General features: G+C 38.8%; 1 long non-coding RNA gene and 1 pseudogene across 2 annotated transcripts; both read right to left on the bottom strand.

Moving 5' to 3' along the window:
• Positions 1 to 3386: 3386 nt before the first annotated feature.
• Positions 3387 to 5877, bottom strand: LOC114306719 (BURP domain protein USPL1-like; annotated as a pseudogene). The gene is made up of 2 exons (XR_014360720.1): positions 5622 to 5877; positions 3387 to 4390 (listed from the first exon to the last, which is right to left on the bottom strand). The product of XR_014360720.1 is annotated as a BURP domain protein USPL1-like (transcript).
• A 581-nt stretch (positions 5878 to 6458) lies between these two features.
• LOC145819934 (uncharacterized) lies at positions 6459 to 9304 on the bottom strand. The gene is made up of 3 exons (XR_014360721.1): positions 8457 to 9304; positions 7481 to 7533; positions 6459 to 6717 (listed from the first exon to the last, which is right to left on the bottom strand). It is a non-coding gene; the product is annotated as an uncharacterized LOC145819934 (long non-coding RNA).
• Between the last annotated feature and the right edge of the window lie 11454 nt (positions 9305 to 20758).

Here is a 20758-nt window from a genome sequence, read left to right as displayed (position 1 = left end):
TTTTGCCCATTTTTTTCTCCCTCTTCTCTCTCTAAAAACCTCCTCCCCGGCCTCTTTTTGGGCTGGCCGGCCGCCGTCTTTGGCTATGGCGGTCGGCTGGCCTAGCTCGCTTCGGCGGCTGTCTTGTTCGTTTCTTCTTTCAATAAACTTGAGTCTCCCATTTTTCCCCACCTAGGTGTATTTTTTGTTTGTTGTGGGAGAGTTTTGGTGAGTCGGGGGTCGTTCAGGTATTTCTTCAGGGGCTGTCCAGGTTTGTCTTCAGTTGTCTTCTTGTGTTTCAACCTTGCCGTTATAGCTGATTCATCAGGGGAGTCCAGGAATTTCATTCGAGCGCTTTTGGCGAGTAGGAGCTTGAGGGGTGCACTCTGGTTCGTAGGCGATCAGTTCTTTCCGGTTTTCACTCGAGCGCTCCTCCTCGAGTGAGAGTTTGAGGGGTGAATTTCTACCATTTGTATGGAGGTGTCCCAGCGGGTGGTCGGTGTTCGGTGGGTGTGTGGATCCGTGGTGTGACATAGAAGACCTGTGAGGTAGAAGTCCTGTTGGCTATGGAGTTCGGCAGCAGCATAGGCGTGGGCTGCAGCAGAGGCTTTGGTACTGGGTGATGTGTGGGTGTTTGTGGGTGTTGCGATCTGTGGATCTGTGGGTGTTGTGCAGGGGAGTTGCCGCAGCTTGGAGTCTTCAGTAGGGGTGTTGCTGTGGATCTTTGGGGTCTTCTTGGCCGGTGTGGGTAGTGGGTTTGGTCGGTGGCTGTGAGTGTTGATTGTCCTTGGGAGTGCTCAGTTGCATTGCGTATTGTGTACTTGGAGTTTGAATCAAATTAGAAGTTCCCGCCCATGCAGTGTGGCCTTGGGTGTTGTCAGTGGGTGGTCGGTGGTGTGCAGATGGGCGTTGTCAGTGGGTGTAGCAGGTTGCTTTTGGTGCTAGGGTGGCGTGGGTCTTGGCTAGGCTTTGGGAGTGTAGCAGCATGTGGGTGTGGTTTAATCATGTGGGAGTGTAGCAGTCTGTGGGTGAATGAAAGGTGGGTTATCAAAGCTTGGTGTTGCAGCAGCAGCTATGACGTGGGTCCTGGGCTATAGCATTGGGAGTTATAGCAGCAGTGTGGGTTGTTGTTAAGATGATTTAAAATCGTGAGCCCTATAGCAGAGGTGATTAAAATATCTGGATTGATTAGATGGGTTTCTAGTTCGGGTTGCTTTGGGAGTTGGTTTAGTTATCTAGTTGGTTTGGGTGTTTTGGTGGGTTGATTATGTAGAGATTCATGTATTTTATTTTTCTAGTTAAGTTCTTTTTAACTCTTTTTAAAAAAAAAATAAAATCGAGAGGCTTAGGGGTTGGTTGTATGGATGCGAGTAGCAGTAGTAGGGGTATTTTTATACTTCCGAATCTCTTTCGATGCATGTCATCTTCTTTTACCTTTAATTTCATGTCGTTAAATGAAATTTTTCTTTGCTGATCAAAAAAAAAAAAACTTCTGAAGATTTGGTTCATCTTTTCCAGACATATGGGACCATTGAAGTCCATGAAATATGGTTCCCTAATAAAAGCTATGTGGAAGTTCTCAATGGTCCGCCAGAACTACGGTAAGTAGAGATGCCCTTATAATCCGTCATCAGTATTTTCTTAGATCCATTTGAATTAATTACTGTGTTTAATGTTTAGATTTTGAAACTTTGTTTGATCGGCAACCTCTATTACCTCTTATCATTATCAAGGTTAGCTAGTGTTGGTTAATAGCTAGCTACCATTGATCTTTTAAACCTTATGGGGTGTAATGAATCCGGATCCTCGGCCGCCCTACCCGGCGGCCCTACCCGGCAGCCCCCCAAAATGACGTCGTTTTGGGGGTTTTTGAATTTTTTTTTTCTTTTCTTCTTCTTCGTTCTGGCCGAAGAGAGAGAGGAAGAAGAGAGAGAGAGGAAGGGGAGGGGAGGGTCGCCGTCGCAGGTCGGACGATCGTCGCCTTGCCTCGCCTCGCCTCGCCTCGCCTTCGCCGTCGCGGGTCGTCCAGCGCCTCCGATCGTCGCCTCGCCTCCGCCTCCGGCCCGCCTCCGCCTCCTCCTCCTCCTCCCCCGGTGATTATGGCCCCCCTCCCCTCCCCTCCGGCCCACCGGCGGCTCCCCTCCCCTCCCCCTCTCTCTCTTCTTCCTCTCCCCTCCCCTCCCCTCCCCTCGCCTCTGGTTCGGCCAGAACGAGGAAGAAGAAAGAAAAAAAAAAAAAAAATCAAAAAACCCCCAAAACGACGTCGTTTTGGGGGGCTGTTGGGACGGCCGCCGAGAACGGCCGCCGAGAATCCGGACTTGGGTGTAATGGCCTACTAAAGTTGAAATCATCCACACTTTTTAGATGTGTTCATTTGTGGATCTCCATTGAACAAGTTACTCTGTTCAGTTTTGTTTTTGGAATCTGTTTTATGAAATTATTTCAAATAAACAAAAGATTAGTTTGGTGAAAAAAAAAAAAAAAAACACTGCCATTTTCATATGGTTTTTCTCTTTTTCGTGGTGAAAACAACTTTTTGGTGTTTTCTTTGGCCAAAAAAGGGAGAAACCATGTGAAAAACTCAAAAAATAAAATAAAATAAATTCAAAAATCAGGTTCTGAAAATGAAACCGAATTGAGATGTTTTCTATTTTTGTGTTTTCTTGTTCTATTTCTCCCCCTTATTTAAGGTTTTCTTGTTTTGTTTTTAAAATGAAGGCAATGAAGGCAATGAAGTCTCTGGTTTTGTTTTTATGTGAAGTTTAAACTGGTTCATGATTTTCCTGATTTAGATTGAGCTATCAATCAGTGATAAATATACTAATCACCTAGATTAAATTTCTGACAAACTGATTGTAATTGTTGTATATATTTTTTTGTTCCACAGGAAAATGATGAATTGCATTTGGGGGATCAGAAGCATAGATTATGGGGAAATGTCCAACATTTGCCAAATTAGTACTTTTTTAATTGTTTATTGTGAACAAGCTATTGGCCTATGATACTGGGTTAAATTATGAGAAGCTCTCTGTTTCCCTCACTTGCCAATGTGTATTGTGGTTATTCAAAGAGCAATTCTTCTTTACCAGAATTAGTGAATTACTCAAATTTGGAGTTTTATTTTATTTTTTTAATTTATTTATTTAAAATTTTTAGATAACCGGAATATATATTTGTGCTAGACTTCCCAAAATCTATGGCAAAGTTCTTTGTTCTGGAAATGTTCATGCCAATAGTGTCACAAACACACACACACACACACACACATACATATATATTGCGAATCAGTGAAAATCGTAGAAATACATGAAGGTGCAAATAGGTATGTGTTCTGGTGCAAATGAAATTTAACCTTATTTGCTATCAGCGCACATATTCCACTTACACGTTCATATTTTTGCGAGTACTTTTATACTTTTCACTAATTACAATCCCTTTTTTTATTCTAACAAAAAATTATTCGTTGGACTCTAACAATGGGGCACGTGGCTTGTTATTAAACAGACACACAATCCCATGATACCCCATAGAATAATTAAAACAAGCACAACATCATCAACCATATTACAAATAACCCTTTTTGACATATACTACCACTTCACCATATATCCAAGCACAATTCAGATAATTACTAACTAACTAACTAGATGAGGTGATGCAACCCAAACAAGATTATCAGCTGGGAAAAAATGACAGACAGGAGACTGTACAGGCCAAGTCCTGAGAACACGAAACACCGACGTGATCCGGGTCCCACTCCGACATATCCATATGGCAAACACCAACAGCTTCCACTCTCTCCCCATCATTGCCACCACGCAGTGCCATCTCAAACACTCTGTGATCACTCTCTTGCCCGTGACAGTAAAAAACAGCGTAAGGGTAAAAGGCATGGCATGACAAGCCACCATTTTTGGAGTTTCGCCACATCCAAAACAGTATAGTTTTGCAAAACAGCATTGTGGCGTGACAGGTACTTGGTGGTTAAAACTCTGAATTTTTTTTTCAGACCAAACATGCCATGAGCCGAGTCAAGAATGAATTCTAAGGAGGTAGCACAAAAGTTAGTCTCTCCTTTTAAGGGTTCAAGCTCACATTGAGAGAGTGTGTATTGCATTGCTTTGGCTTGTGGGGAGTGTTTGGAGAATGAGAAAAAGTCAAGAATCTGTGGAAGTTTTGATGATGAGAAAGGGATTGAATTGGCTTCTTCTCTAGTGAGTAGGTGATGGGTGGTTGAAGGGTCTTTGATGGGGAAATAGATGGAAATTGTTTTCCCAGCTTTTAGATCATCAACAGTGAAGAAAATTTGAAGATCGTTGTCAATGGCAGTTTGTTGCAAATCAGATGCCTCTTTGTTAGCATCTTTCCAGGTTCTCTGGGTAATCTCTCTGATGCAATTGGTGTGGGTGCCCTGTGATTAAAATCATAGAAGAAATAGTTTCAAAGAAAAGCAAATTATAGTTTTCAAATTAACCTCTGAAAAATTTATGCTAAAAACACCAGCAATGCTACCTAGCTAGAATAAATGAACATAAAAGTGTCCAGATTTGAAATGTGTGAATCAAATTTATTCTGTGTATGACCCACGGCACACCATAGAGGTACATATTCAAATTCTAAGTACTTTACTATTTATTTTTTCATAGAAGCATAGCATTTTTGTAAAATACTAAACCATCCACGACAAGGTACAGAACTTTCTTGATTTTGGAGAAAATTTTAGAAATTTCCAGTGAGCATGAGCTTAGCAGAGTGACTAGAGACATACAAGAACATTTTTTCAAAATTATGTACAATTGAATGATTGATAGAGGAAAGGTATATCATGAAAAGTGTACATTTTTTAAAATTCAATTAATTTTTTTTTTGTGTGTGTGTGTGTTTCTGTTTTTGTTCATCCAACAAGAAAGAGGGGAACAGGAAAACACGAAGCAACAAACAAACAAACAAACAAACAAACAAAGCTGAAAAAAAAGAAAAGAGACAGCTGAAATTAAGCTAAAACAATCCTAATAAAAATGGAAGGGCCATTATTACCTGAGAACCCATCTCTTCTCTTTCTTTTGATCTTCTTCTGTCTCTGAAATAAAAGGGATTGGACTAAGTCATAAACTGAACTGGTTTTGGAGTTGGAATACAGGAAGTTTTTTTTTTAAAAAAAATTATTTTATTAGGAATAAATGCGACAAATTTTATTTTACTTCACATGATTGGTCTATATATATGCATATTCATGTCATGTCTTAAAAAATAATATATACATATATATATGTATATGTAGTAGAATCAAAGAGACATGCATTGTACACGCACACTCACATATAGAGACATGGCATGTTGTTGCAGGTAACCTTGCTGCTAAGATAAATTTCGTTTTTTTATTGGAATATTGAGTAAATGACCTATAAAGTCAGTGCATTCTTCGCTTAATAATTCTACAGACACAAAACCAACTATCGAACATGTTATGCTTGTTTCTAAGTTTGTTCTATGATTAATTCAATATCCATATTTTATATATATAAATTTTGGTGGTCATTTTGCCCACAAATACATCAAGTACAATAACATTATCACAACAAATTCTTTAATTAAAAATGATTGATACGATGCGAGACCAAAATTTGTTATGTTGCTCTTACCAAGTAACAGAGCCTAACCCAAAAATTAGTTTGGTGCTCTAGAGCATTGTACATAGCGCTATAGACATTTCAACATCTTCACAGTGGTCGTATCACTTTGTGACCTTAAAAGTGAGGGTCATCTATATAGGGTTATGTAGCATTTGCTGAATGATGTGAAGAACTATCTACTGCATATGAACCACTAAATAATTTATCGCCTAACAAAACTCTCCATATATAGCACAAACTAATGCATATTTTGCTGTTCTCTTTTTTTTTGTTTTTGTTTTTGTTTTTTTTTTCCTCTTATTACTTAAAAGTCTCTTTCATGTACACTAATCTTCTCCTATTGAAATTTGTAGCTTAGGTCATTGATAAAATCTATTGCTATGAAGTCAAACACCGAAACCTAAGGAAGGATGACATAGCTCTCCATATAGCACAAACTAATGCAGCTTTTTCTATATCCCTTTTTTTTTTTCAACCTTAGTCCCTTTCATGCACACTAATCTTGAAAAAGCTTCTTCTATTTGAATTTTGTAGCCTAGCTCATTATATAAATCCAATTTTAAGAAGTCAAAAGCTAATCATTTTTCTGGTTTTCAAAACGAAATCAAGAACGATTCAACACAAGTTTAAACAAAACTAACTTAACCAAACACTACTAAGTACTATAGGGACTCGGACCTCGTCTAAATGATGAAATGCAAGGTATGTAACTTGATAAATCTATAGCTCTGATACCACAATTGTCACACCCCAAATCCGGGCATGACCGGCCGTGGCCCACAAGGACTTAGCCCAAGGCACACGTAAGCCTAAACACGAATCCAATCACATTGAACAACTGAACAATAGTCCAATAATAAATAACCAAAACTCAATCCAGACATGTCACAATTATAAACGGCAAAATCAACCGTAATAAAAAACCATCCAAACTTATGGGATATAAACAACCCACATGTCAAAAATAATCCTATATGAACTTCGATAAGAATAAATATAAATATTCACAAACTTGACATAACACTCTAAACTAACGGAATGCCCTAGAGGTCCATGCAATTGAGTCCCCGCTACGCCATGAGTCCACTCTAAGTCCTTCTAACACCTGGAAATGGTAAACAACTAAGTCAGCTGATAGCTCAGTGAGTAGCAACATGGATGGTAAATACAGTTTTGAAAACAGGGTTCAATTCCAAAATAAGATATATCACAGAAACTAGATTAGCATACAGTTTGGTAAATACAATCTGTTTCAAAAAGAAGGTTCCACAGTTCAACACTTAAAATACTCATGTCTCGCAAGAACATGATAAACGACATTTTCCACTTAAAACAGATTATAACATGAACACCAATAATTTTCTGGGTACCAATAAAAATAAATAATCTGCCACACATTTCTCAGGCTATAAGCCCCGTTGGATCCAATACCGAACTAAGAGTCATCCTCAGGGTGGCACCTGGGCCTTTTCTCAAAGACGATCCGATTGAAGGTCACCTAGTTGTTTTTAAAGGTCTGTTCCTTACAATCGTTGAGCACTAGAGTCATCACGGCCCAACCCGGATCTGTTCCCTAGTGGCCAGAGTCACCACACACAGTGGAATAATTTCCCTGGACTAAATACACACATGGTCCCAATAATCAATACACATCAGTTTTGCAAAACATGGTGGTTCATCATTATAAACATGAGACCAAAACAAATAGTTTACAGTATGCCAAGTTCACACATGTTTCAGAAATAATTTGATTCAATTGATAATATAATAATTTATCAAAACAGTTTAGTCTTGAAACAACAATTTGATTTTCCAACAATTTAGGGTAGGGGAACATTTATAAAAATATGTAGCATGAAACTACTCACCTGAAACGCAATAATATAATCCTCGAATAGAGTATGAAAGTCCAACTAGTGCCCTGAACCAAGTATAAAAACTACACGTCACTACAAATTTAAAAATACTAAAGAATACGAACTAAGTAACCCCAAACTAAAGCGCACTAACACGGCTCAACCCAACTCACCGTTACTCTTAAATATTACCTAAGTTCATGTTCTTCAAGGTCTAAAATCACCCAAGACATAGGTTCCGATCGAAACTTAACTAAAAATAACTTTAAGATAAAACAGTGTTTTAAACAAATTTTCCCAATCTATTCGCTAACTTTGAAAATTACAAAACCCACTCCACGCTATTCAAAAAATCCCAAAAACCTCCAGATATGATCTATTATATCCTAAGTTTCAAACCCAATTGGTTTCACTTGATTTTCTTATCAAAATAATTATCTACAGTTTATTATATCCAAACAGGTTGTTTTCTGCAGCACTTTAAAGAAATTGACGGTTCTCTTAATATACACGAGCAATCAATGCAAGGCCAAAAATGTACGAAACTAGACTCGTAGCCCGTTCTAATGACACTAATTTGATAATTTTTGGATTTATACCCAAAGAGAACAACACTCCCGAATTTACTATTTCGGACTGGTTTCCTGGACAGATTTGAATACCTCAATTTACATGGATTTTGACTCCCAAAAATTATGAAACAATTCAGATATGCAATTCAATATGTAATTAATCTACTGTAAAAATTTCAGATTAAAATTCATCCGTTTGATATGGTTTCTTGATTTTTAAAGTTTGCGATTCTGTGCAGAATTTTTGGACTGAAAATTACACCCAATCTTTACACATAAATTTAGCTCCTCAAGTTTCTTGATAGGATATCTATATACACAATACATAAACCTACAACCTCTCCATCAATGAACAAAATAATTATAGAATAAGGATGAAGAACAAAAAGAAGAGAAGAAAACCAAGGAGGGCTAACCTTTGATGATCACACACAACACAACACACCCAAAAGTTCTTTGATTGCAACATCTTCTTCTTTTTTTTTTTTTTTTCCCTTCTCTCTAACCCTCTCCCGTGGCTGCTATTGTTGCCCTATGTGGTGAACAAATAATAGAGTAGGGTTTGTGTTTATTTTATTTTATACTAGTGGTGGGCACACTTAGGTCAAATAGATAGATAAATATACAAAATACATATATAAGTTACATGCAACTCAAATGGTAGGAGTCTTATATGTTGACCTTGTGGGCTAGAGTTCAAGTCACACCCTCCTCTCTCTCTCTTTTTATTTTTATTTTTATAATAAACATTGTCTCTAAATTAAAGACTTTTATTTTTATTTTTATAATAAACCTTGTCTCTAAATTAAAGACTTTCTCCATAAATTTATTTTAGGTTTAAAATTAATTAAAAGATCCTCCAATAATATTTAATTTGCACCTTAGAATTCACCACCAAAATATTTGAGATTGTAATATTATTATTTAATTATTTACTTAATTTTTATATTCGGGTTCTCACATTCTCCCCTCCTAAAAAAAAAGTTTCGTCCTCGAAACTAACCTGAGTAAATCATGAGAATAGATGTGGGTACTTCTCGCGCATCTCGTCCTCACATTCCCAAGTTGCCTCTTCAATTAGATGATTACGCCACAGTACTTTAACCAATTTAATGACCTTTGTATGCAACATTTTCTCTTTCGAATCCAAAATCTGAATAGGTATCTCCTCATACGAAAAATCCTCTCTAATCTGAAGCGGCTCATAATCTATCACATGCGACGGACTGTGCACATATTTCCTCAGCATAGACACGTGAAACACATTATGTACTCCTGCCAACCTAGGGGGTAGAGCAACACGGTACGCAACCTCACCAACCTTCTCCAATACCTCAAATGGACCAATGTATCTAGGACTCAACTTTCATTTCTTTCCAAACCTGATCACTCCTTTCCATGGTGATACTTTCAAGAATACCATATCCCCCTCATGAAACTCTAAGTCTCTCCTACGATGATCAGCATAACTTTTTTGTCTACTCTGGGCAGTCAATAATCTCTCTCTGATGGTGATAATTTTCTGTGTAGCATCCTCCACCAAATCAGGTCCCAACATTTGCCTTTCACCAACCTCATACCAACACAAAGGAGACCTACACTTCCTCCCATACAAAGCCTCATAAGGAGCTATTCCCAAACTAGAATGATAACTATTATTATAGGCAAACTCCATGAGCGGTAAATAATCATCCCAATTACCTCTCCACTCCAAAGCATAAGCCCTCAACATATCCTCAAGGGTTTGAATAGTCCTCTTTGATTGCCCATCTGTCTGAGGGTGAAATTTAACCGAGTACCTCTAGCTGACTGTAACGCACCCTAAAACTTAGACACAAAACGAGGGTACCAATCTGACACTATTGACACTGGTGCACCATGCAATCTAATAATCTCCTTCACATACAACTGTGCAAATCAAGCTAGAGAATAGGTCATCCGTACTGCAATAAAATGTGCTGACTTGGTTAATCTATCAACATCTACCCAAACTGCATCGTGATTACTACTAGTACGAGGTAATCTGCACACGAAGTTCATGGTAACATGATCCCACTTCCACTCTAGTATAGTTAAGGGTTGTAGTTTCCCCGCAGGTTTCTAATGTTCTACTTTAACCTGTTGACACACCAAATACTGAGCCACAAATTTTGCAATATCTCCCTTCATACCATTCCACCAAAAGTGTTCATAAAGATCCCGATACATCTTAGTACTTCCAAGATGAATGCTATAACTATAACTAGAACTATGTGCCTCCATCATAATCTCCTTCCGCAAATCACCACCAGCAGGAACACAAATTCGGCTATGGAATCTAAGTAACCCATCATCACTAACCACAAAGTCTACATGCTTACCCTCTGTCATCTCTCCTTTAATACGCTCACACTGGGGGTCAATCTCCTGAGCTAAATGAATCCGTTCTCTCAAGGTCAGCTGAACTTTCAATTGACTACAATAAGCCCTATCACCAGGCGTAACAACCCCAAGCCTCAAACGTCTCATGTCTTCCACCAAACAACTCTCAATAGACAAAGCAGCTACATTTCCAACTATAACCTTCCTACTCAAGGCATCTGCAACCACATTTGCCTTCCCCGGATGACATAATATATTCACATCGAAATCTTTTAGTAACTCAAGCCATCTTCTTTGCCTCAAATTTAGTTCCTCCTATGTGAAAATATACTTCAAACTCTTATGATCAGTGTAAATCTCACATGACTCTCCATACAAATAATGTCGCCAAATCTTAAGAGCGAAAATCACTATTGCTAACTCCAAGTCGTGCGTAGGATAATTTCTCTCATGTACTTTCAACTTTCATGACGCATAACCAATCACCTTCCTATGCTGTATGAGCACACATCCTAAACCCTATCATGAAACATCACTATAAATCACAAAACCACCACCATCAGTAGATAAGGCAAGGATTGGAGCTGATGTTAACCTCTGTTTAAGCTCTTTGAAGTTACACTCACAATCATCATTCCACTCAAACTTTACCCCTTTCCTAGTGAGATTGGTAAGTAGCAAGCAATACAAAAGAATCCTTCCACAAACTGTTTGTAATATCCAGCAAACCCTAGAAAGCTACGTACCTCTATCACAGAAGTAGGTCGTGGCCAATCAACGATTTTCTACCACCTTTGTGCTATCCACAAATACCACATCTTTACTTACCACATGACCCAAAAAGGATACACTGCTCAACTAGAATTCACATTTCTTAAATTTTGCACACAATCTCTTCTCCCTAAGGATCTGCAATACTACCCTCAAATGCTGCTCATGCTCCTCCTTACTCCTCGAATAAATTAGGATGTCATCAATAAACACTACCACAAATTTATCCAGTTGGGGTTTAAATACTCTGTTCACTAAATCCATGAATGCGGCCGGTGCATTTGTGAGACCAAAACGCATTACCAAGAACTCATAATGCCCATAACGGATTCTAAAAGTTGTCTTAGGAACATCCTCATCCTTTACTTTCACTGGTGATAGCCTAACCTCAAGTCAATCTTAGAGAATACTTGAACTCCCTACAATTGGTCAAATAGGTCAACAACACGTGGCAAAGGATACATATTCTTCACTGTGACTTTGTTCGGTTCTCAACAATCAATACACAACCTCATAGACCCATCATTCTTCTTCACAAATAACACAGGTGCTCCCCAAGGTGACATGCTAGGCCTAATAAAACCTTTATCTAACAACTCCTATAACTGAGTTTGTAACTCCCTCAACTCCAACGGCGCCATTCTATAGGGCGCTTTAGAAATAAGTGTTGTGTCAGGGACCAAGTTAATGGAAAATTCTACCTCACGATCTAGAGGAAGTCTAGGTAGATCCTTTAGAAAAACATCAACACAATCACTCACTACAGGCAACTCCTCTAACTTCCATTATGGCAGTTCAATACTCACCACACTAGCTAAGTAACCATGATACCCTTTTCTCAACATTCGGTTAGCCTGAAGAGAAGAAATAAAACAGATAAAAGACACTTTCCTATCTCCCTGAAAGAAAAACTCAAGTTGTCCCAGCATAGCAAAAACTACTCCCATTCTAAAACAATCAATAGAAGCATGATGCTTCGTCAACAAATCCATCTCCAAAATCACATCAAAATCCTTCATCTCTAAAGAAATCAAATCCACTAGAAAAATCCTACCATCCATCTTTATCTGACAAGATCTACAGACATCTCCCAATATTACTATTTCTCCAAATGGATTACACACAATAATACAAACATCAAAGGCTCTTAAAGAATAGACAATCCGTGTAAATATCTAGGTGTCAACTATTAACCATCAAAACGAAATCAAGAACGATTCAACACAAGTTTAAACAAAACTAACTTAACCAAACACTACTAAGTACTATAGGGACTCGGACCTCGTCTAAATGATGAAATGCAAGGTATGTAACTTGATAAATCTATAGCTCTGATACCACAATTGTCACACCCCAAATCCGGGCATGACCGGCCGTGGCCCACAAGGACTTAGCCCAAGGCACACGTAAGCCTAAACACGAATCCAATCACATTGAACAACTGAACAATAGTCCAATAATAAATAACCAAAACTCAATCCAGACATGTCACAATTATAAACGGCAAAATCAACCGTAATAAAAAACCATCCAAACTTATGGGATATAAACAACCCACATGTCAAAAATAATCCTATATGAACTTCGATAAGAATAAATATAAATATTCACAAACTTGACATAACACTCTAAACTAACGGAATGCCCTAGAGGTCCATGCAATTGAGTCCCCGCTACGCCATGAGTCCACTCTAAGTCCTTCTAACACCTGGAAATGGTAAACAACTAAGTCAGCTGATAGCTCAGTGAGTAGCAACATGGATGGTAAATACAGTTTTGAAAACAGGGTTCAATTCCAAAATAAGATATATCACAGAAACTAGATTAGCATACAGTTTGGTAAATACAATCTGTTTCAAAAAGAAGGTTCCACAGTTCAACACTTAAAATACTCATGTCTCGCAAGAACATGATAAACGACATTTTCCACTTAAAACAGATTATAACATGAACACCAATAATTTTCTGGGTACCAATAAAAATAAATAATCTGCCACACATTTCTCAGGCTATAAGCCCCGTTGGATCCAATACCGAACTAAGAGTCATCCTCAGGGTGGCACCTGGGCCTTTTCTCAAAGACGATCCGATTGAAGGTCACCTAGTTGTTTTTAAAGGTCTGTTCCTTACAATCGTTGAGCACTAGAGTCATCACGGCCCAACCCGGATCTGTTCCCTAGTGGCCAGAGTCACCACACACAGTGGAATAATTTCCCTGGACTAAATACACACATGGTCCCAATAATCAATACACATCAGTTTTGCAAAACATGGTGGTTCATCATTATAAACATGAGACCAAAACAAATAGTTTACAGTATGCCAAGTTCACACATGTTTCAGAAATAATTTGATTCAATTGATAATATAATAATTTATCAAAACAGTTTAGTCTTGAAACAACAATTTGATTTTCCAACAAATTAGGGTAGGGGAACATTTATAAAAATATGTAGCATGAAACTACTCACCTGAAACGCAATAATATAATCCTCGAATAGAGTATGAAAGTCCAACTAGTGCCCTGAACCAAGTATAAAAACTACACGTCACTACAAATTTAAAAATACTAAAGAATACGAACTAAGTAACCCCAAACTAAAGCGCACTAACACGGCTCAACCCAACTCACCGTTACTCTTAAATATTACCTAAGTTCATGTTCTTCAAGGTTTAAAATCACCCAAGACATAGGTTCCGATCGAAACTTAACTAAAAATAACTTTAAGATAAAACAGTGTTTTAAACAAATTTTCCCAATCTATTCGCTAACTTTGAAAATTACAAAACCCACTCCACGCTATTCAAAAAATCCCAAAAACCTCCAGATATGATCTATTATATCCTAAGTTTCAAACCCAATTGGTTTCACTTGATTTGCTTATCAAAATAATTATCTACAGTTTATTATATCCAAACAGGTTGTTTTCTGCAGCACTTTAAAGAAATTGACGGTTCTCTTAATATACACGAGCAATCAATGCAAGGCCAAAAATGTACCAAACTAGACTCGTAGCCCGTTCTAATGACACTAATTTGATAATTTTTGGATTTATACCCAAAGAGAACAACACTCCCGAATTTACTATTTCGGACTGGTTTCCTGGACAGATTTGAATACCTTAATTTACATGGATTTTGACTCCCAAAAATTATGAAACAATTCAGATATGCAATTCAATATGTAATTAATCTACTGTAAAAATTTCAGATTAAAATTCATCCGTTTGATATGGTTTCTTGATTTTTAAAGTTTGCGATTCTGTGCAGAATTTTTGGACTGAAAATTACACCCAATCTTTACACATAAATTTAGCTCCTCAAGTTTCTTGATAGGATATCTATATACACAATACATAAACCTACAACCTCTCCATCAATGAACAAAATAATTATAGAATAAGGATGAAGAACAAAAAGAAGAGAAGAAAACCAAGGAGGGCTAACCTTTGATGATCACACAACACAACACACCCAAAAGTTCTTTGATTGCAACATCTTCTTCTTCTTTTTTTTTCCCTTCTCTCTAACCCTCTCCCGTGGCTGCTATTGTTGCCCTATGTGGTGAACAAATAATAGAGTAGGGTTTGTGTTTATTTTATTTTATACTAGTGGTGGGCACACTTAGGTCAAATAGATAGATAAATATACAAAATACATATATAAGTTACATGCAACTCAAATGGTAGGAGTCTTATATGTTGACCTTGTGGGCTAGAGTTCAAGTCACACCCTCCTCTCTCTCTTTTTATTTTTATTTTTATAATAAACCTTGTCTCTAAATTAAAGACTTTCACCATAAATTTATTTTAGGTTTAAAATTAATTAAAAGATCCTCCAATAATATTTAATTTGCACCTTAGAATTCACCACAAAAATATTTGAGATTGTAATATTATTATTTAATTATTTATTTAATTTGCACCTTAGAATTCACCACAAAAATATTTGAGATTGTAATATTATTATTTAATTATTTACTTAATTTTTATATTCGGGTTCTCACAGCAATGCCCCCAAAAAAATTTCTTCAACTACTAAGGTTACATATTCTGTCTTCCAACCCATAATTAAAAATTCTATTTTTCAAAAATTTAAGGCAGTTTGATGATCATGTTCTGGACACTTACAGATACAAACCAAAAGGTTTACAAAACTTTGATTCTTCAGAGATATTAAAAAACTTCATTGCAACAGAAAGATACTGTGCATGAAGGAATAAGAGCCACTTTTTTTTTTAAAGAAGAAAAAAGTATACATATTTACTGTTTATTTGTATATTTATTTATTTTTGGATACCCACTTGCTAGTCAGATGGTATTCAACTGTAGATAGGTCAGACATACTTCTTCCATGCCTTGATTGGTTGACATTTACCAATAGATTCATCTAGGATGTGCAATTAATTATTTCTTGATAAGGTTATAGAATTCAATCATTTTGACTACATGAATGATCTAACAATATAAATAATTTAGGACCATAACAAACCTACCCCCACATATATAGTAAGTTCGAAAAAAGTTTCAGAATCAACAATTGAGGTGCCACATACATATCCTCTAAAAATAAAAAATAAAAAAAACTTACAATATGCGATCATAAAGGGGAGTCTTGCATCATGTATTGTGTAAGTCCAATATCAGGTGGTTTATAAACGGCATTTTGCAGATTCCAGAATTGAGAATGCAACAAGGAGGGTGGGTTCCGGTGCTTAACCGTCGTGGACATCAAGATACCAGAAATCATGGGCCAAGCGAGGGCCTATTCACAGTCTTTGTGGATGACATCCCTAATTCCATGGATCCGAAAGGGTTGTATAAGTTGTTTATGAAGTTCGGTATTGTTAAAGATGTCTTTATTCCACAGAAGAGGCGCAAGGTGAAGAACTCAAGGTTTGGTTTTGTCAGGTTTTACTGCCCTGTGGCCATGGAAATGGCAATCCAAAAAGCTAATGGTTTGTGGGTTGACGATAAGGCCTTGGAAGTAAAGAGTGCTGAGTACAGGAATGAGCGAGCTAGGCCAAGGGTCAATCCTCATAATCCGGTGGAAGGTCTTACTAATCGCAGGTTCTATAATACAGGAGGTGATAGGAATGTGTTTCAGTTGAGGGACCATAGATCCTTTGCAGAAGTAGTTGTTGACAAGACCATTCAAGATAGGGGTAGCATTATAGTGGAAGTTGATGAGGTGGGTAATGGATGGTTGTACGAGAGTATTATTATACGCCTCAAAACGAATCGATGTGCTCAAGAGTTGAAAGAGGAGTTAAAAATACAAGGAGTGGGTGAGGTTTTGGTAAGAGAGGTGGGTGGCAGAGATGTAGTTGTAACGTTCGATTCTAAGGATCAGAAGACGTCTAAGATGCCACTGTTATACCCTTGGATCCATGAATGGAGTGAGTTTATTACTGAATGGATTGCTGGTCTAAATTTGGACCAGGAGAGGGGGGTGTGGCTAAGCTGTTATGGCATTCCCCTTAACCTCTGGAATAGCAGTACGTTGAAGAAGATTGGTAGCTTGTGGGGTGAAGTCCTTAACTTTGAAGGTGATGTTAGCAACCCGACCTCATTCAGAAGTGCAAAGGTCAGAGTTGCAACAAAAAGTATGGAACTTATTAATAAAGTCATCACTCTAAAGTGTAAAGGGAAGCTCCATTCAATAAGAGTGTGCGAGGAGCAAAGGGTGGTGTCTGAAGTAGTGAGAGAGGTGTGCAAATGCAAGATTCATCATGATGCAGAGTCTGGTTTCTTCAACAATACCGCCCAGGGGCTTCAAGGCAAACTCGGTGTGGAGAAGGTGCAGAGGTATGATGGGGCAGCTGAGTCAGTTGCTGAAGTGGCAAGAAGAAATGAGCTGGACCATGTTAGCGACACATATCAGATAAGGAAAGAGGTTGAGCTGGACGAAGTGAATGGGCTACTGCATGCTTCGGCAGTTGATGACTCACTGCACGATCTCGAAAAGGTAACCGGTGCTGGTGAGGAAGAGGCAAGGATGGTGCTGGGAAGCTCTGACAAGGGTGTAATCGAGGCTTATCAACAGGAGGAGGGTCAGGTATATTCACATGCCACACTGCAAGACTTCGGAAAGGCAAATGAGGATTATCAAAAGGAGGAGGGTCAGGTGCATTCACCAGGTTTTCTAAAAAGTTGTAGTGGTTCGGGTGTTGCTAGGCCTGGTATCAACTTAGAGGTCTTTTTGGGCCAAACTCGAACAATAAATTGTGGGCCTCCAGAGGCTGTGGTTAGGCCAAACCCTGAGCTATGTCCACCAAATAAGACCGGGGCAAATAAGCCCAATGAGGAATCCATTAAGAGTAGGCCTATTGTGTTATACACCGAACCCAGTCAGTCTAAACTGAGGAAGGCTATGCTAAAAGAGAAGGAAAGCTCGAAGGGCAATGGAAGGAGGGGCGAGAAAAAGAATTTGGGGCATCACAATCAAAAGCAAATCAGTGGTTTTTCTGGGTTTGTTAGAAGTATGAACCAAATAACAGCATCAGCTAGTAAGAAAGGGTCCAAGGGAGGCATTTTCAGGCCGGCAGTGGCAACTTCTGTGCCCTCCACTTCGTCTGGCAGCAGCGCAGGGGAAGAGAGATCAATCCGGGAAGAAGCTTGTGCTACTCTTCAAATGGGGAGGCTGTTAGGGATTAATTATGAAGGGAAAGAAGAGGAGGCCTTAAGGAAGATTTCAGAAATGGAATTGAAGGACATGGGGCGGATGAGAGAGTGCCAGCAGTCGTGAGTTGGGCTCTGTCTACAGAGGTTTCAGCGTTAGATTTTTCTTCTAATGAAGATTCTATCATGGAATTGCAGAGGATTGGGTAGAAGGGAGAAAAAAGGTAAGATTAGAAGCATGATTATAGATAGAAAAATTGATATTGTCCTCCTCCAAGAGACCAAGTTATCAAGCTGTACTGAGATAGATGTTAAAGCCCTATGGCCAAAAGCCAGAATGGATTACACGTATGTAGATTCAGATGGGAATTCAGGAGGTTTGCTATGCATTTGGGACCCAGGGACTTTTCAACTTTCAGATTGCTGCTGTAATAGGAGCTTTATACTACTTTCAGGTACTATTCTTAATTCCTTTGAATGTGTCTTAGTTAATGTATATGCTCCTAATGTAGTGGATAGGAGAAGGAAGCTCTGGGACACTCTGGAAAGGTTGAAATCTGCTTCCTCTAAGCCCTGGTGTCTTGGTGGCGACTTCAATGAAATCAGATGTGTGGGTGAGAGGATAGGCTGCTCGAGAAGGCACAAGGGTATGCTGGATTTTAATAGCTTCATTGAGTCATGTGAATTGTCTGAAGTACCTTTGCTGGGAAGGAAGTATACTTGGTGCAGCGCACAAGAAGGGGTTAAGTGGAGCAAGCTAGATAGGTTCCTAGTAAATCCTGAATGGTTAGAAGTTTTTAAACTCAACTTGTGGGGTTTGCCTAGAATTTTATCAGATCACTGCCCTTTAATCCTCATGGAGGAGGAGAGGGACTGGGGCCCTAGACCTTTTAGATTCATCAATGCCTGGCTATTACACCATCAGTTCTCAACTTTTTTCGAGAAAGTTTGGAAGGAGGCAAGAATAGATGGGTGGGCTGGTTTCATACTTCAAAGCAAACTTAAATTGCTTAGAGAGGCTTTGCGAAATTGGAATAAAGAAGTTTTTGGGGACGTCTCAGCTAAACTCAAGAATGCCGAAGAGGAGTTGAACAAGCTCGATTTGCTAGCAGAAACAAGAGCTTTAGTAGAATCGGAAAAGGCTAGGAGAAATGTGCTGAATAGTGAAGTCTGGAAGCTAAGTAGAAGGGCTGAGTGGATATGGCTCCAAAAAGCGAGACTTGACTGGGCTTTGAAGGGGGATAAGAATACTAGATACTTCCATGTAATGGCCACCAGTAGGCAAAGCAAGAATGGGCTCTATTCGGTTACTGTTGGGGATAGGGTGGTTGAAGATCCTGGAGAAGTTAAACTAGAAGTGTGTAATCACTTTAAGAAGCATTTCTCAGAGGATTGGAAAGTCAGACCATCCCTCGATGGTGTTTTCAGATCTGTTAGGAATAGTCATGCATTCGAAATGCTAGAAGCAGAATTTGCAGAGGAAGAACTATGGGAGGCCATAAAAAATTGCGATGGGAACAAAGCTCCAGGCCCCGATGGGTTTAACCTTTTATGCTTTCAGAAGCATTGGAAGTTGATGAAAGGGGAAGTGATCCAATTTATGAAGGAATTTCATACCCATGGTAAACTGGTTAGAGGCATCAATAGCTCTTTTATAACCTTAGTGCCTAAAAAAGAGAATGCAGGGGGGTTGGAAGATTTTAGGCCCATAAGTCTTGTAGGGTCTCTGTACAAAATTTTATCAAAGGTGCTATCATGTCGACTTAGTAAGGTTTTGCCCGAAATAATTAGCGAAGCTCAATCCGCCTTCCTTCGTGGCAGGAATATTCTGGATGGAGTCCTTATAGCAAATGAGGTTGTTGATGGGTGGAAAAAAGTCAAAAGGAAGGGTGTGATTTTGAAACTCGATTTTGAAAAGGCCTTTGATTCTGTCAATTGGGAATTCCTCTACTCTATGTTGTCCAGATTCGGGTTTGGTGAAAGGTGGATTGCTTGGATTAAGGAATGTGTGTCCACTGCTAGGCTTTCGGTCCTTGTGAATGGTTCTCCAACTGAAGAATTCTCTCCCCAAAAAGGTCTAAGGCAGGGTGACCCCCTCTCTCCCTTTCTATTCATTATTGTGGCAGAATGCCTGAATGTCCTCTTGTCCAGAGCTTTAGAGTTGAATTTAATCAAGGGTGTTAAGGTTGGGGCTAATGATGTTCTGGTGTCTCATTTGCAATTTGCAGATGATTCTATCCTATTCTGTGAGGCTGATGAAGGGGAAATAGTCAATGTTAAAAGGATCCTTCGTTGCTTTGAACTAGTATCAGGGTTGAAAATTAATTATCACAAGAGTGTGGTTTGCGGAGTAGGAGTGGATTCTGTTGCCCTGGTTGATCTTGCTGCCAAGCTGAATTGCAAGACTGGCTCATTACCTTTGAGTTATCTTGGGCTCCCTCTGGGGGCTAGTCCTAGCAAAAGGAAGTCCTGGACTCCAGTTCTTGAGAAAGTTAAGGCTAGGCTGGCAGGTTGGAAGAGGAGAATGTTGTCCTTTGCGGGTAGGTTGGTGTTGATTAAGTCTGCTCTCTCTTGCTTACCAGTTTACTACTTATCTCTATTTAGAATGCCGGAGGGTGTGGCTAAGGATTTTGAAAGAATCCAAGCAGCTTTTTTATGGGGTGGCTCGGATCTCAAAAGGAAGGTTCATCTAGTCAAATGGGAGGAGGTTACCAATAGTATTAAAAATGGAGGATTGGGTGTTAGGAAGGTTAGAGTTGCTAATTCCTGCTTGTTACTGAAGTGGTGGTGGAGGTTTGCTTGTGAGTCAAAAGCTTTGTGGAGAAAAGTAATTTGCAGTAAGTACAACATTGATGAGTGCTGCTGGTTGCCGATTTCTGGAGATAGCTGGAAGCAGTCAAAATTATGGCGAGATATTACATCACTGGCCTCTTTTTACCCCTCAATGTTGGAGTGTTTTTTCAATA

The sequence above is a fragment of the Camellia sinensis genome, chromosome 2, assembly GCF_055761805.1.
Source record: "Camellia sinensis isolate YWXY chromosome 2, ASM5576180v1, whole genome shotgun sequence".
NCBI classification, from domain to species: domain Eukaryota; kingdom Viridiplantae; phylum Streptophyta; class Magnoliopsida; order Ericales; family Theaceae; genus Camellia; species Camellia sinensis.
Note: the sequence above shows the minus strand (reverse complement) of the source record. Positions and strands in the feature narration are given on the sequence as shown.